This window comes from Arvicanthis niloticus, chromosome 26, assembly GCF_011762505.2.
Source record: "Arvicanthis niloticus isolate mArvNil1 chromosome 26, mArvNil1.pat.X, whole genome shotgun sequence".
Lineage (NCBI taxonomy): Eukaryota > Metazoa > Chordata > Mammalia > Rodentia > Muridae > Arvicanthis > Arvicanthis niloticus.
In genome coordinates, this window is record NC_133434.1 from 33,098,929 (window position 1) to 33,111,509 (window position 12,581).

The 12,581-nt window shown below is 50.0% G+C and overlaps 1 long non-coding RNA gene across 1 annotated transcript; it reads right to left on the reverse strand.

The window, feature by feature from the left end:
- Positions 1–6,652: 6,652 nt before the first annotated feature.
- On the reverse strand, positions 6,653–11,594 carry LOC143438899 (uncharacterized). Its single transcript, XR_013107447.1, has 3 exons — positions 11,537–11,594; positions 11,223–11,317; positions 6,653–6,703 (listed from the first exon to the last, which is right to left on the reverse strand). It is a non-coding gene; the product is annotated as an uncharacterized LOC143438899 (long non-coding RNA).
- Between the last annotated feature and the right edge of the window lie 987 nt (positions 11,595–12,581).

Here is a 12,581-nt window from a genome sequence, read left to right on the forward strand (position 1 = left end):
GGTCCCCATAAGCTCATATATTTGAATACTTGGTTCCCAGTTTGTGGATATTTGGGGGGAGGATTAGGGGGTGTGGCCTTGTTGGAGGAGATGTGACACGGGCTTTCAGGTTTCAAAAAGCCCATGCCTGTGCCCATCCTGGTGCCACCTAGAGGTCCTAGCACCTTGAGGTAAAATCTCTGCTGCTATCCATGTGTCTTGGTTAGGGTTTCTATTGCTTTGACAAAACACCATGACCATAAAGTAAAAATTGGGGAGAAAAGAGTTTAGGAAGTGGAAACTTTTAAGGGTTCTTTGGAAAGTCACTTGTGTTGTATGGTGTTTTGCTGGGGCAAACACATGAAGGAGTGTTCTCCTGAAGTAGACACGGGCGAAAGACTAAGGCAGACTCGTGAAGGAATGTTTTGATGAAGCAGACACAAGAGAAAAGATGTTCTGCTAAAACAAGCATGTGAAGGGACACGCGATGAAGGATTGCTCGCTAACAACACGTATGTATTTGTCCACCTTACATTGTATAGTTGAGCTGCATGTGTCAGGACTCCATAGAGAGAAATGCACCAAAAAAAACTCTAGTGGCGTGCTACAGTTTCCTGCCACTTCTGAGGACTCAGGCTGATTGGCAGAGTGATGTCAGGTGAGACAGAAGCATGTCCCGAGGCAAGACCCATGGAGGACACGAGATGTTTGGAGGGAGTATAAATAGAACTCGATGGGCAGTGACTGAGGCTGCACTTGGCTTGCTGGTGTAGCTGGCTGTGCAATGCTTGTTGGTCTCGAGTCTTCACTGATCTTTGCTTCACTGAAAGAGGCACAGCTGCCTCTTCTCCTGGTCCCTCCTAGTTCCTCCTGCTGACTGGAGCAGAGGCTGAGGCCTGGCCGTCTCTCCTAGGTAGTGCCACCAGTTCTGATTCATGTTTAATATCCCAACTCTACCGACCTGGACAGCTGCTGTATCTGTGAAGTGTTTGCAAGTGGATCGAGCCGCCGCTGCTGACCTGTGAACTGAACTGCTGATTTCCAGACAACACAGAAGTTGCTCCAAAGAACCTTTCTAAACAGGTCCACTTCCCCCATATCCTTTCTTTCCCACTACCTCTGGTGGGTGGTGGGCTACAAGGGAGGTTAAAGCGTTTAAGAACCATCATTAAAAATAGGACTTGAAATAATTAAGGTTACAGGCTTATTGGGTTTATGCTTCCGTATTGCTGTTCATTATTGAAGGAAGTCAGGACAGGAACTCAAAACAGGGTACACAGGCGGCAGGAGCGGATGCAGAAGCCATGGAGGGGTGCTGCTTACTGGCTTGCTTCCCCTTGGTTTGCTCAGCCTGCTTTCTTGTTGATACCTGCCCCACTAACACAGCTGTAGCCGTTTTGTTCCATGCCTGCCAGATGTTTCATACCGTCGCTGTAACATGCCTGTTAGTCATTGACAGAGAAAAACAACTTGACTCAGAGCTGGATCATGCTGACCACATCCCCCGTCATGTTGTACATGTTATGAGATTTGTTAATCTTAGGAAATTCTACAACCATACGCTTCACTTAGGACCCACCAAATTAAAGGTCAATATGAACTGTTGTGTCTAAAATAGCTCGAGTCAGAGCTAACCACCCGGCAGCACTGCCAGCACCTGCATATGATCTGACTGTGGTTTTTGTGGTTTTAACTTTTATAAGCTGGGCCTGAGAAATGCTCGGGGTCATAGCTTCTGCTCTTAAAGTCCTGGCTATGTCTATGATCGATGGATAAGTCTTAGGTGTGCATTCAATAAACTATCTCTGTCTGACTGAGATCTGTGTTCATGTGGTTTGTGGGGGGACCTCTGAACCCCAACACTTACCACTAGTTGACAAAATGCCTTCCAGCTGGATCTCATGGAGGCATTTCCTCAACTCCTACTTCTCTGATGACTCGAGCTTGTGTTCAGTTGACACAAACCCAGCAAATACACCATGACTGGCCACCTCTCCTCTGCTGGAATTCCCCAGAGCCAGTGGAAGCAGAGCATGGGTGGGGTGCCTACCCACCCTGCACAGAGTCAAAGACCACAAACACAAACACACCTCTGGAGGTGTGATAGTTGTCAACTAGACTACATCTGGAATGAACTATAACCCAGAAATGGAGGGGGGGGGGGCACACCTGTGATCCAGATCTTGAGGTATAATGGCATGAAAAGCTTAGGCCCAGGCAATGTAAGTACATGCCTTTAATGTGAGGAGAGAGAGGCAAGAAGTTCCCCGAGTTCAAGGCCATCCTGGGACAGAGCAAGTTCCAAATCCAAGCATGGTGGTACACACCTTTAATCTGGGCCATACCTTTTGCTGGAGGTTTTTTATGTATGTCCTACATAAAGACGATGGGAAAAGGGAGGGTTCGTTCTTCTTTGCCTGCTTGCACTGACTTGCCAGCACGTCTGTTGGAACCTACTTCTTCAGGATTCCAGCTTATCCAGAAGACCAGCTGAAACACCTAACCTCATGGACTGAGTCACTACTAGATTTTCGGACTTTTCCCTCACAGCTGCCCGTTGTTGGGTTGTTGGACTGCAGGCTGTAAGTCACCCCAGTAATTTCCCTTAATATCGAGTGGCATTCCCTAAGTTCTGTGACTCTAGAGAACCCCAACTAACACAGAAGGAGACCCATTATATTCTCTGAAGGAACAGAGGTCATCATTAGAAGGAAAGGGAGAAGAGATTAAGGGACTTGGCAAGGATTTTGAGTCATGGCTGCATAGAAGGAACTGGTAAAGAATGACATGCAGGCCGGGCAGTGGTGGCGCACGCCTTTCATCTCAGCACTTGGGAATCAGAGGCAGCCAGATCTCTGAGTTCGAGGACAGCCTGGTCTACAGAGTGAGTTCTAGGACAGCCAGGGCTACACAGAGAAACCCTGCCTTGAAAAACAAAGAAAGAAAGAAAGAAAGAAAGAAAGAAAGAAAGAAAGAAAGAAAGAAAGGAAGGAAGGAAGAAAGAAAGGAAAGGAAGGAAGGAAGGAAGGAAGGAAGGAAGAAAGAAAGGAAGGAAGGAAAGAAGGAAGGAAGAAAGAAAGAAAGAAAGAAAGAAAGAAAGAAAGGAAAGAAAGAAAGAAAGGAAGGAAGAAAGATGGCTGGAGTGGGAAGGGTGGGGTGTGGTTGCTGAGCTTGGGGACATGGAAGTACAAACCCAAACAGTGTCTAAGACACATGGAGAAGGGGAGCCAGGCATATGGCATGTGTCTGTGGTGTCAGCAGTTGAAAGGGCTCGAGCAAGAGGATCATTTAAGCCCAGGAACTTGAGAGCATCCCAGGCTACAGAACAAGGCCCCACATCTCAAAAGACCAGAAGGCAGAGATGGTGAGAGGCGGCAGTTTTAACACGCGAGTGGCCCTCCTTACACTGGAGCCACCGAGATGCGTAGGAGCTGGGGTTGTAAGAAAGCGAGAGGCTGGGGCAAGGGGAGGGGGAGGCCTGGAACCCTTCGTCTATGGATGGTAGCCCCCTGCTATAGATCACCCCCAAGGTCAACTTGCTGTCCTCTCAATGTGAGAGACCCTCCTGGACCTGTCTAATCTCGCCATCCAATCTATTTCCTGAGAAATAATCTGCTCTCACCAAAATCCAGCTCACTCCATGTAGGGAAGTGGGGCAGTTGGCAGATTCCCAATTTTTACTCTAACTGCACATCCAACAAGTCAGGAGGGGTCCACAGTCAGGTAGACCGCATAGAGGAGCTACCGGGGCAATTCTAAAAAGCTTGGTTAGAGTCTCAGGAGACTTGGCAGAGAAGCACGCAGGTGCCATGGCTGACTCTGTATACCCCTGCTAATACAGCTGGAGGGGAAATCCCATGGCGGGGGGTGGGGGGGGTGGGAAAGGATGTCCAGGAAAAGAATGGCTTGAGACGACTGAGTTAGCCAGACCCAGGCTGACTCCATGACAGGCTGCAAACTGGCAGTTTGGGAGACTAGGTCTAAGTTTCTGTTTCCCAGAAATGAGAACCCAGAGGCAGGAACCTGTGGGCAGCCAATCTGAAGACACCTTGTCACCTGGCCTAATGTAAAAATAGGGAGCTAGAATGAGTAAGCAACCCCCTGGGAAGTCTCCAGAGCCTAACCAATTGTAGAGGCAGTCAGACCCTGGAGACAGAGCTAAATCAAGGGAAAAGGGCACACACCCCTCCCCAGAATTCCCCTAACTGACAATAAAAGCTGGGCCTGGGAGTCTACCCAGAGGTCTCCAATCCCAAATGGGGAGACCCCTGCATGTAGGAAATTCAGCTGAAGGGTTTAGCTCTTTGCTTTTGCATACTACTTGAGTCTGGGTTATCATTCTTTGCGGTTCTTGAACCCTAAGAGTCTTAGGGATTCTATTGCCGAGATGAAGCACCATGACCCAAAGCTAATTGGAGAGGGAAGAGTTTTCTCACCTTCCACTTCCACTTCGCTGTTCATCATGAAAGGAAGTCAGGGAAGGAACTCAAACTGGGCAGGAACCTGAAGGCAGGAGCTGATGCGGAGACCAATGGTCCTCACTGGCTTGTTCCTCATGGCTTGCTCAGCCTGCTTTCTTATAGAACTCAGGACCACCAGCCCGGGGATGGCACCACCCACAGACTGGATCCTCCCTTGATCAATCACTAATTAAGAAAATGCCCTCCAGGCTTGCCTACAGCCTGATCTTATGGAGGCTTTTTCTTAACTGGGGCTCCTTCCTGCTGATGACTCTAGCTTGTGGCAAGTTGAAATAAAACTAGCCAGGCCAACTGACCCCTTGTCAGCTTGACACACAAACACATCATTGTTAAGTCATGACTTTCCCTTTCTCGTTCCCCCCAAGAGCACACATTAATATGAATGTCACTATATAAAATATTGCAAGTCTCAAAAGTCTGACAGTCGTCACAAATTCAAACACTTTAAAATTCTATTTAAAAATCCAAAGTCTCCTTTAAAGATCTAAAATATCTTTTAAAATTCAATCTCTCTTAGGGCTGGGGAGATGGGTCAGCAGTTATGTGTACTGACTGCTCTTCCAGAGGATCTGGGTTCAATTCCCAGCACGAACATGGCAGCTCACAACTGTCTGTAACTCCAGCTCCAGTTGATCTGACACCCTCACATAGACATACGTGCAGGCAAAACACCAATGCGCATAAATAAGTCATTAAAAAATTTTCAGTCTCTCAAACTGGGGGGCTCCTATAAAATCAAATAAATATTTTCTCCCTTTGAGAGGGAAGACTCAGGACACAGACACAATCAGATCAAAGCAAAACCAAGCTCCAACTGTGTAAGTGACTCAGTGTCTAATGTCTGGGATCTAGTCACAATCTTCTGGACTCCTCCAAAGGGCTTGGGTCACATCTCTGACTCCGCCCTCCGCAGTATACAGAGCATGTCCCTCTAGGCTTCGGTGGGCTCTGCTGTCCACTGCTACTGCTTTTGATCATCATCCCATGGTGCTAGCATCTCCAGAATGCTGGGATCTGCTACAACTGGGCTGCACTTTCTCCTATAGCTCCTCCTGGGCTCTCTTGATGGTCCCAAGCCTTAATTTCTCTGCACGGCCCCTTCAATCCTGGTATGCCAACTGCTACCGAGGCTGCACCTTCACCAATGACCTCTCCTGACCTCTGCCAGTACCAAGCCTCAGCTGCTTCCCATGCCTTCAAAACCAGTACCACCTGTTGGCTCTTACACTACCAAGTTTGGTTGCCGGTGTGAAGTACATCCTTAGCAACCTTGAAACACGGGTTCTGAGGGTTGACCCTCAGGAAACACTTCCCAGAGGTTTCACCTCAGGGATGCTGGTCTCAATCATGATTTTCTCAGCTCTGGCTTATCAGCATCCATTTCCTCAGTAAAGCAAAGGTTTCACTTCTACGATGCCAGCGTCTTGTTAATCACTCTTCAGCCCCAGCTGACCAGACACCATAGACTTCACAGAAATGGCCCAGGAGTCTTTGCTTCCCTCTGAAACCTCACAAACCAGGCCTCCCTCCATCGTCCGAATGATCAACATTCTTCTCTTCCAAGCTCCTGAAGAAGAGCCCACTAAGCTCTCAACACTTCAGTTGATTCTCCAGCCCAAACATTCCCAAGCCCTTCCATTATCCTCCCCCAAACACGGCCAGATCTGTTACACTCATACCTATCATCCTGGTACCAGTTCATTCTGGTGCTAGTTTATCCTGGTACCAGTCTTAGTTAGGGTTACTATTGCTGATGAAACACCATAACCAAAAGCAGCTTGGGAAGGAAAGGGTTAATTCAGCTTCCACTTCCACTTCGCTGTTCATCACTGAAAGAAATCAGGACAGAAACTCAAACAGGGCAGAAACCTGGAGGTAGGAGCCAATCCAGAAGCCATGGAGGAGTGCGGCTCAGTGGCTTGTTTTTCATGACTTGCTTGTGGCCTGCTTTCGTACAGAACCCAGGACCTCCAGCCCAGGGCTGTCACCACTCACAATGGGCTGGCCATCCTCCCATCAATCGCCATTTAAGAAAATGTCCTATGTACTTGCGTACAGCCCGGTCTTAGGAAGACATTTTCTCAATTGAAGGTCCTTCCTTTCTGATGACCACACACTGTTTCGTGCGGACATAAAACTAAGCCAGCTCGGCCAGATACGCTGAGGGAGATGCAAATCCCAAACTTACCTTGCCTGTGGCTGTTGAGGATGCTGGTGCCAACGAGCTGAGAGCAAACACCTTTCTGAGACAGAAGAGGAGAGCAGGGGCTTAGTGGTTCTTCAGCTGTGTGATCTGGGGCAAGCTCGCCTCCTAGCAGTCTTCCTGCCTAGAAGGGGGATTACGCAGCTGCACCGAGAAACAGTACTGACTCTCTAAAGCCGGGACTTCCCCAGCAGGACACAGGGTCACTGCTGGCATCCCATGGCAGCAGGCACATGAAGCCATTATAAGGATCTTGGCACCTCTAACTGATAAGTCGGCCCCTAGCTTTCCTGGCCACAAGATCCACCTGGAGAGAGGCTCGCACGTGGCCTCACCCACCGGGAGTCGGCAGTTAGGTCAGTGCAGGCATTTTTAGGCCCCATTGACAAGGACAGGGTTTTAACAGAGGGATCTCTGACTGTAGCTAGCTCCCACACCATAACCATAAAGCGTGCTCCTCCTGGTCCCCCAAGGAGTCCTTGTTCCTCTGTGTGTCCAGGTCCCTATGCCAGGTCCACCAATTTCCTAAAAGTGGGCAGGGCTAACCTGGGTCTCTGGAGCTGCAAGAGCACAGCTGTTACAGTCCCCAGTGCTCAGGGCTGGTTTTACCAGCCTGGGCATGTCCCCTGGCTCTCAGTTGTCTTCAGGTGCTTTCCTGGTCTCCAGGGCTGGGATTGGAACCTAGGAGCGGATGAGCAGAGGCTGACACCAAGAGACCAAGAGACACACAGTTACCTAGACATGAGGCAGAAAGGGGACTCAGATGGCGAACCTTCTGAGAACGAGCTGAGGCCCCAGCTGAGAATACCCTTTGAATCTTTTCTTTCCCTTCAGTTTGCAGGTGAGAGACTAGGGCACAGAACAGATCTGCACTCGGGCTATTCAGGGAGGCAGTCACTCTGCTCACCCTTCCCAGAGGCTCTCCTCAGAGGCCCACAGTGAAACCCTAAAGCCCTTAGTGTTGAGACTGGCATCAGTCCTACTCCCTGAGAACACAGTTGTCCTAAGTCCCAGAATGCCAAGATCCTTTCAGAGATGCTGATCTCCTCTCTGAAGTCCCCAAGAGAAGCTAGGACAAAGGACAGGAGTCCTGGTTCATAGAGCTCCTCTCCTCAGGATCCCAGTGAGAGTAAGATGTCTGAGCACAAGTGGGCCAGTGCTGTCATTCAGTGGGTGTCACGTCAGTGACTACTGGTGGTCTCTCATACATGTTTCTCGGGTTGTGTCTGTCAGTGAAACCTTGTCCACCGGACATCTGATAAACAGACTGTGACTGGAGCGCATGTGCAATGGGCCCCAGCACACGATGTACTTCCTGACTTCAGTCTAACAGGATCTCAGCTCCAGGGAGAATCTAGGGGGGTAGGGGGGATCAGAAAGACAGCACTGACTGATGTCACCCTCAGCCCTGTACAGCCAGGGCTGCCATTGCCTTCATTCTATAGACACATAGGTTTGGGGAAGGCAAGCCTGGCTCCTACTTTGAGTGCTCAATGGTCCAGTGTGAGCCCAGGGCTTCTGGGCTTGGAGGGCCACTCCTCTCCCATCCATCATCCAGGCACGCCAACATCCAGAGTCCTGGCCCTAGCCCCTCCTCCTCCTCCCTGGATCCCCTGGCCAGGGAGAAAAGGCTAATCAGGAGGTACACTGGTTCAGCCCTTGCACCTCCCCAACTTCACCCCCCTCTTGAAGGCTCACGTCCCCAGATGGCCAGCTCCACACCAGGGATTAGGCCTCCCAGGGGCCTGGCAGACAGAGTTGGAGGTGGGTGCTGATTGGCTGCTCCTATGTGGCCTCCAGAGTTCACACAAACCCCACAACTAGGAGGCACTTGCTTCTTCCCACACATCCTAGGCCCTTTCTTGATCGGCCCATTGCTTCACCAGCTCCCAGCCCATCTCTTGTGGGACAGAGAGGGGCAGAAACTGTCCTTCCTCACAGTCACTGGCAGGACTCGGGGCCCCACCCTCACTGGGGCCCTTCTATGGCTGTGATGCATCTAGAGAAGAGGTCTCCCTGGCACCGGACGTAAGGTTGACGGCGAGCACTGGGGGAGAGGGCGAAATGGTTCGCTCTTCTCTCCACACTGCACATACAACCTTGCAGTTGTGGAGACACAGGATGTTCAGTGGAACATGACTCACTCAAAGCTTCCCTTTTACTAAAGTCCCAGAATAGCCACAAATAGACACCTAATAACAGCCAGGAGCCCCTGAAGTCAGTCCAGGGTAGTTCTGTTCCACATGCTTACGTCCCTTCATCCCTTTCCACAGGCGCCCACACAGCCTCTGGTAACCCTGCTTCTTATGGCCCCTCCAGGGCCCCTGAGGAGGTGTGAGGGCAGAGCAGATTGTCTCTGGGGTCTGGAAAGGATGTGTGGCCCTGTGAGGAGACCCCACTATTTACTCTGTATACCTTGCCAACCTCTGTGGCTTGCCTCCAGCCTGAACCCTACCTAAACTTCCGGTGTCCTCAGGATTAGCACCTGCAGTTTCCTAGAAACAAGGGCCCAGTGTGGCCTTAGAGGACTCATTCCACACGGCTGAGGGAGATCAGGGCTGTATCCTGTACCCGGGAGGTCCTACTCCTAGGCCCTGCCCCCAGCTTGGGGTTTAGGAGAGTCTGTTTAGAAAACCTGGGGTCAACTCTCATCTGTAAAGGTGATTGTGGCCTCTGCCGGAGCCTAGCTTGTTAGACTCCAGCTCCTCTACAGGCATTGTGTGCTGGGATGCAAAGCAACTACTGATGGGGTGGCCTGTCCCCCTGTCTCCATTCCATTCTGACTACCACTAGGTTCAACCATAGCTAGTAGCCCACTCTAGTGAGACACAGGCCCTATTGTATGAAGTTAAGGAGACTACTGGATCTCCAAGTGCCCCAGCTCTTTGAAGTCTCTTGAGTGCTGTTTCCAGTGACCCCACAGTAGGTATATGAGCCCTGGAGACAACATGGGCCCCAGCCAGCAGTAGAACTGAGACCAGGAGTTTATGGAATCCCTGCTGTCTAGTGGACCCGAGGAAGAGTCCATGGTGGTTACCAAAGGCTGAGGCAGTGGGCCACAGCTAGTGCCCACATGAGGGAAACACCTGTGTGATCTCTAAAGCGAAGCCAAACTGGGGTCCACCATTCTGCAGGATTCCAGGAGTTGGCCTGGAACCTCTGCAGAGGTCTACTTCTAGGAAGGGGCTAAGAACACAGGAACACCTGGGCTGCTGCAGGAAATGTTGCCTTCCCTTCTAATTGGCTAATTGTTTAGGTTCTCATGTCCCTGTCCTTGGGTGTGAGCTCAGGCTACACTGACCAAGGGACCAATTCTCAATCTTAGCAGTTGACACTAGGTTCTGGTACCAACAGCAGTCAAACCCTGGCCCTGCCCTCATACATGTCGTCACCACAGCCCATGCCTGGGGTCTGCTCTTGGAATAGCTACTGCAATGATAGAAGCCCTATATACACTTGGGTCTGAATGCCCAGGAACTTCAGATGCCTGGACAGGGAGTTTGGGACCCATTATACAGAAAGAAGAGGCTCCATAAGGAAAGGGGTGCTAGTGACTGGCAGCGCCTGTACCTCTTGCTGTTTTGCAAGAGCTTTGAGGGTCCTCAGGAAGGGTCCACTGAGGGTTCTGATCTCATGCAGGGCTATCCTCCTAGCTCCTCTAAGTTTCAGCATCCATCTGATTGTCCCCCATCCCCAGATCCTATGTCCTGCTCCTGTTGACCTCCCGGGAAGGCCTGGGAGGAGCAAACTGCATCCTTATCCCAGGCCCACATCTCTCCCTTGAGGTTGAACAGGGCCCCACTGCAAATGGCCCTACTCTGAAGCTTAGCCTTGCCTGCCCTCATGGCTCATCTGTGGAGGAGGTAGGTATCCTGGGCTCTGCCCTCCACCATCCTCTGAACACGGGGCCTCTTGGCAGCTGTGATCCTCCCTGGGTCACGTAAGGAGACAAATGAAACAGAGTAGCTGGTTCCTGAGATGCTAAGTCACACCCGCCCACCCAACAAGAAAGTAGCAGGAAGCAAGGTGGGGGAGTTGTGTGAGCTGTGTCCCCAAAAAAAGGATTTTTGCAGTCTCCTGCATCTCAAGATATGACCATATTTGGAGATTATAATCAGATTACAAGGAGGCTCCTGAACTAAGTCCTAATCCCATGTGACTGTGGTCTTTACAGAAGAGAAAGGTATGCTTCCTTTCTTCTTCAGATCCAGGTATGGCCTGGGGGCCCATGGATGTGCAGGCAGGGACCCAGGTGACAGCAATGGCAGAGGCTGGAGGAGCCAATAGAGCCTACAGCTAGGAGCCCACAGTAGTCACCCTGCAGCAGAATCTGCCACTGGAACTCCAGCCTGCAGAACTGTCTCAGCCTGAGGCTGCCAGGAGGCAGGTACTGAGCTGGGACTGGAGTCGTGGGGATGTCAGCGCCTAAGGCACCTAAGGTAACCCCTCACCAACTCCACTTGACACTTAGGACAGGTTTTTTTTTTTTTTTTTTCTGCATGTATGTGCACATGTAGAGGTCAGAGGACAACTTTATGAAGTCCACTCTCTCCTCTCACCTTTAAGTTGGTTCCAGGGATGGAACTAGGTCGCCAGGCTTGTTTAGGTGCTGTTCCCTTCTGAGCCATCTTCCAGTTGTTACGTAGCAATTTCCCTGGAGATAAAACATTCCATCTTAGAGGAATCTCATTAAGACTCAGGAAGTTCTAAAGGGGGGTTTGTAAAAGTTAGGGCTCCATGCTCCCAGAAATAAGAGTCAGACTCAAAATATATTTACATATACCTTGGCCATATAGCTAGGCTCGTCTCTGACTAGATCTAACTTAAAATATCCCATTTATTTTAACCTACATTCTGCCACATGGCTGGTTACCTGTGCTCAGGTACCATGTGTCTATCCCCTCACATCTTCCTGGGCAGCTCTCTCCCAGAATTCTCCCTCCTCCCGGATGTCATTCCTCCTATTTCCTGCTAAGCAATAGGCCACCAGATTTATTTTTTTTTTTTTTATTTTATTTATTTATTATGTATAGTGTTCTGCCTGCATGTATGCCTGCAAGCCAGAAGAGGGCACCAGATCTCATTACAGATGGCTGTGAGCCACCATGTAGTTGCTGGGATTTGAATTCAGGACCTTTGGAAGAGCTGCCAGTGCTCTTATTCTCTGAGCCATCTCTCCAGCTCCAGATTTATTGTTGACAAGTGCCACATCCGTACAGATATAAGATATTCTTTCTACAGAGGTTAAGACTCAGGAAGTCCCTGAAACAGGGACTCTGTGTCCCTGTGTAGTCTCTGTGTAGCCCTGGCTGTCCTGGAACTCACTCTGTAGACCAGGCTGGCCTCGAACTCAGAAATCCGCCTGCCTCTGCCTCCCAAGTGCTGGGATTAAAGGCATGTGCCACCACCGTCCGGCTTGTAGGTTCTTCTTTTCACACCTTTTATCCCCCCAGCTTCACCCCCTATCACTAGATAGGAGAGAAAGAAGGATGGGGAGGGGGAGATCACTGAATTTAATTTCTTTTCTTTTGCTTCTTCTTTGACCATGGCTACTAACAAACCACAACCCCCCACCCAAGGATCAACAACCACCAACCCTGCCTAGCAGGGCTCTAGCATTTATATACCCTCTGAAAAGTTCCCAGAATTCCAAATGTCCCACAATCGCAGAAACTATCTTCAGCCGAGAAAATCACGCATCTGCTAGAGCACGAGGCAAATCATAGCCAGCTGCAGCAGACAGTCCAAAGCAGCCTCACATCCCACACCTGGGATTAAAACAAAAGCACATTCTTATAATATTTCTGTGTTTTTTAAATAAGCCAAAATTCCAGAATTATCGAATGTCACTACAGGTGAGAGGTACAGATGCCCTTCTTTGGAGAGGCTCTTTCTATCTGTTGTCCAGCCCCTGGTTG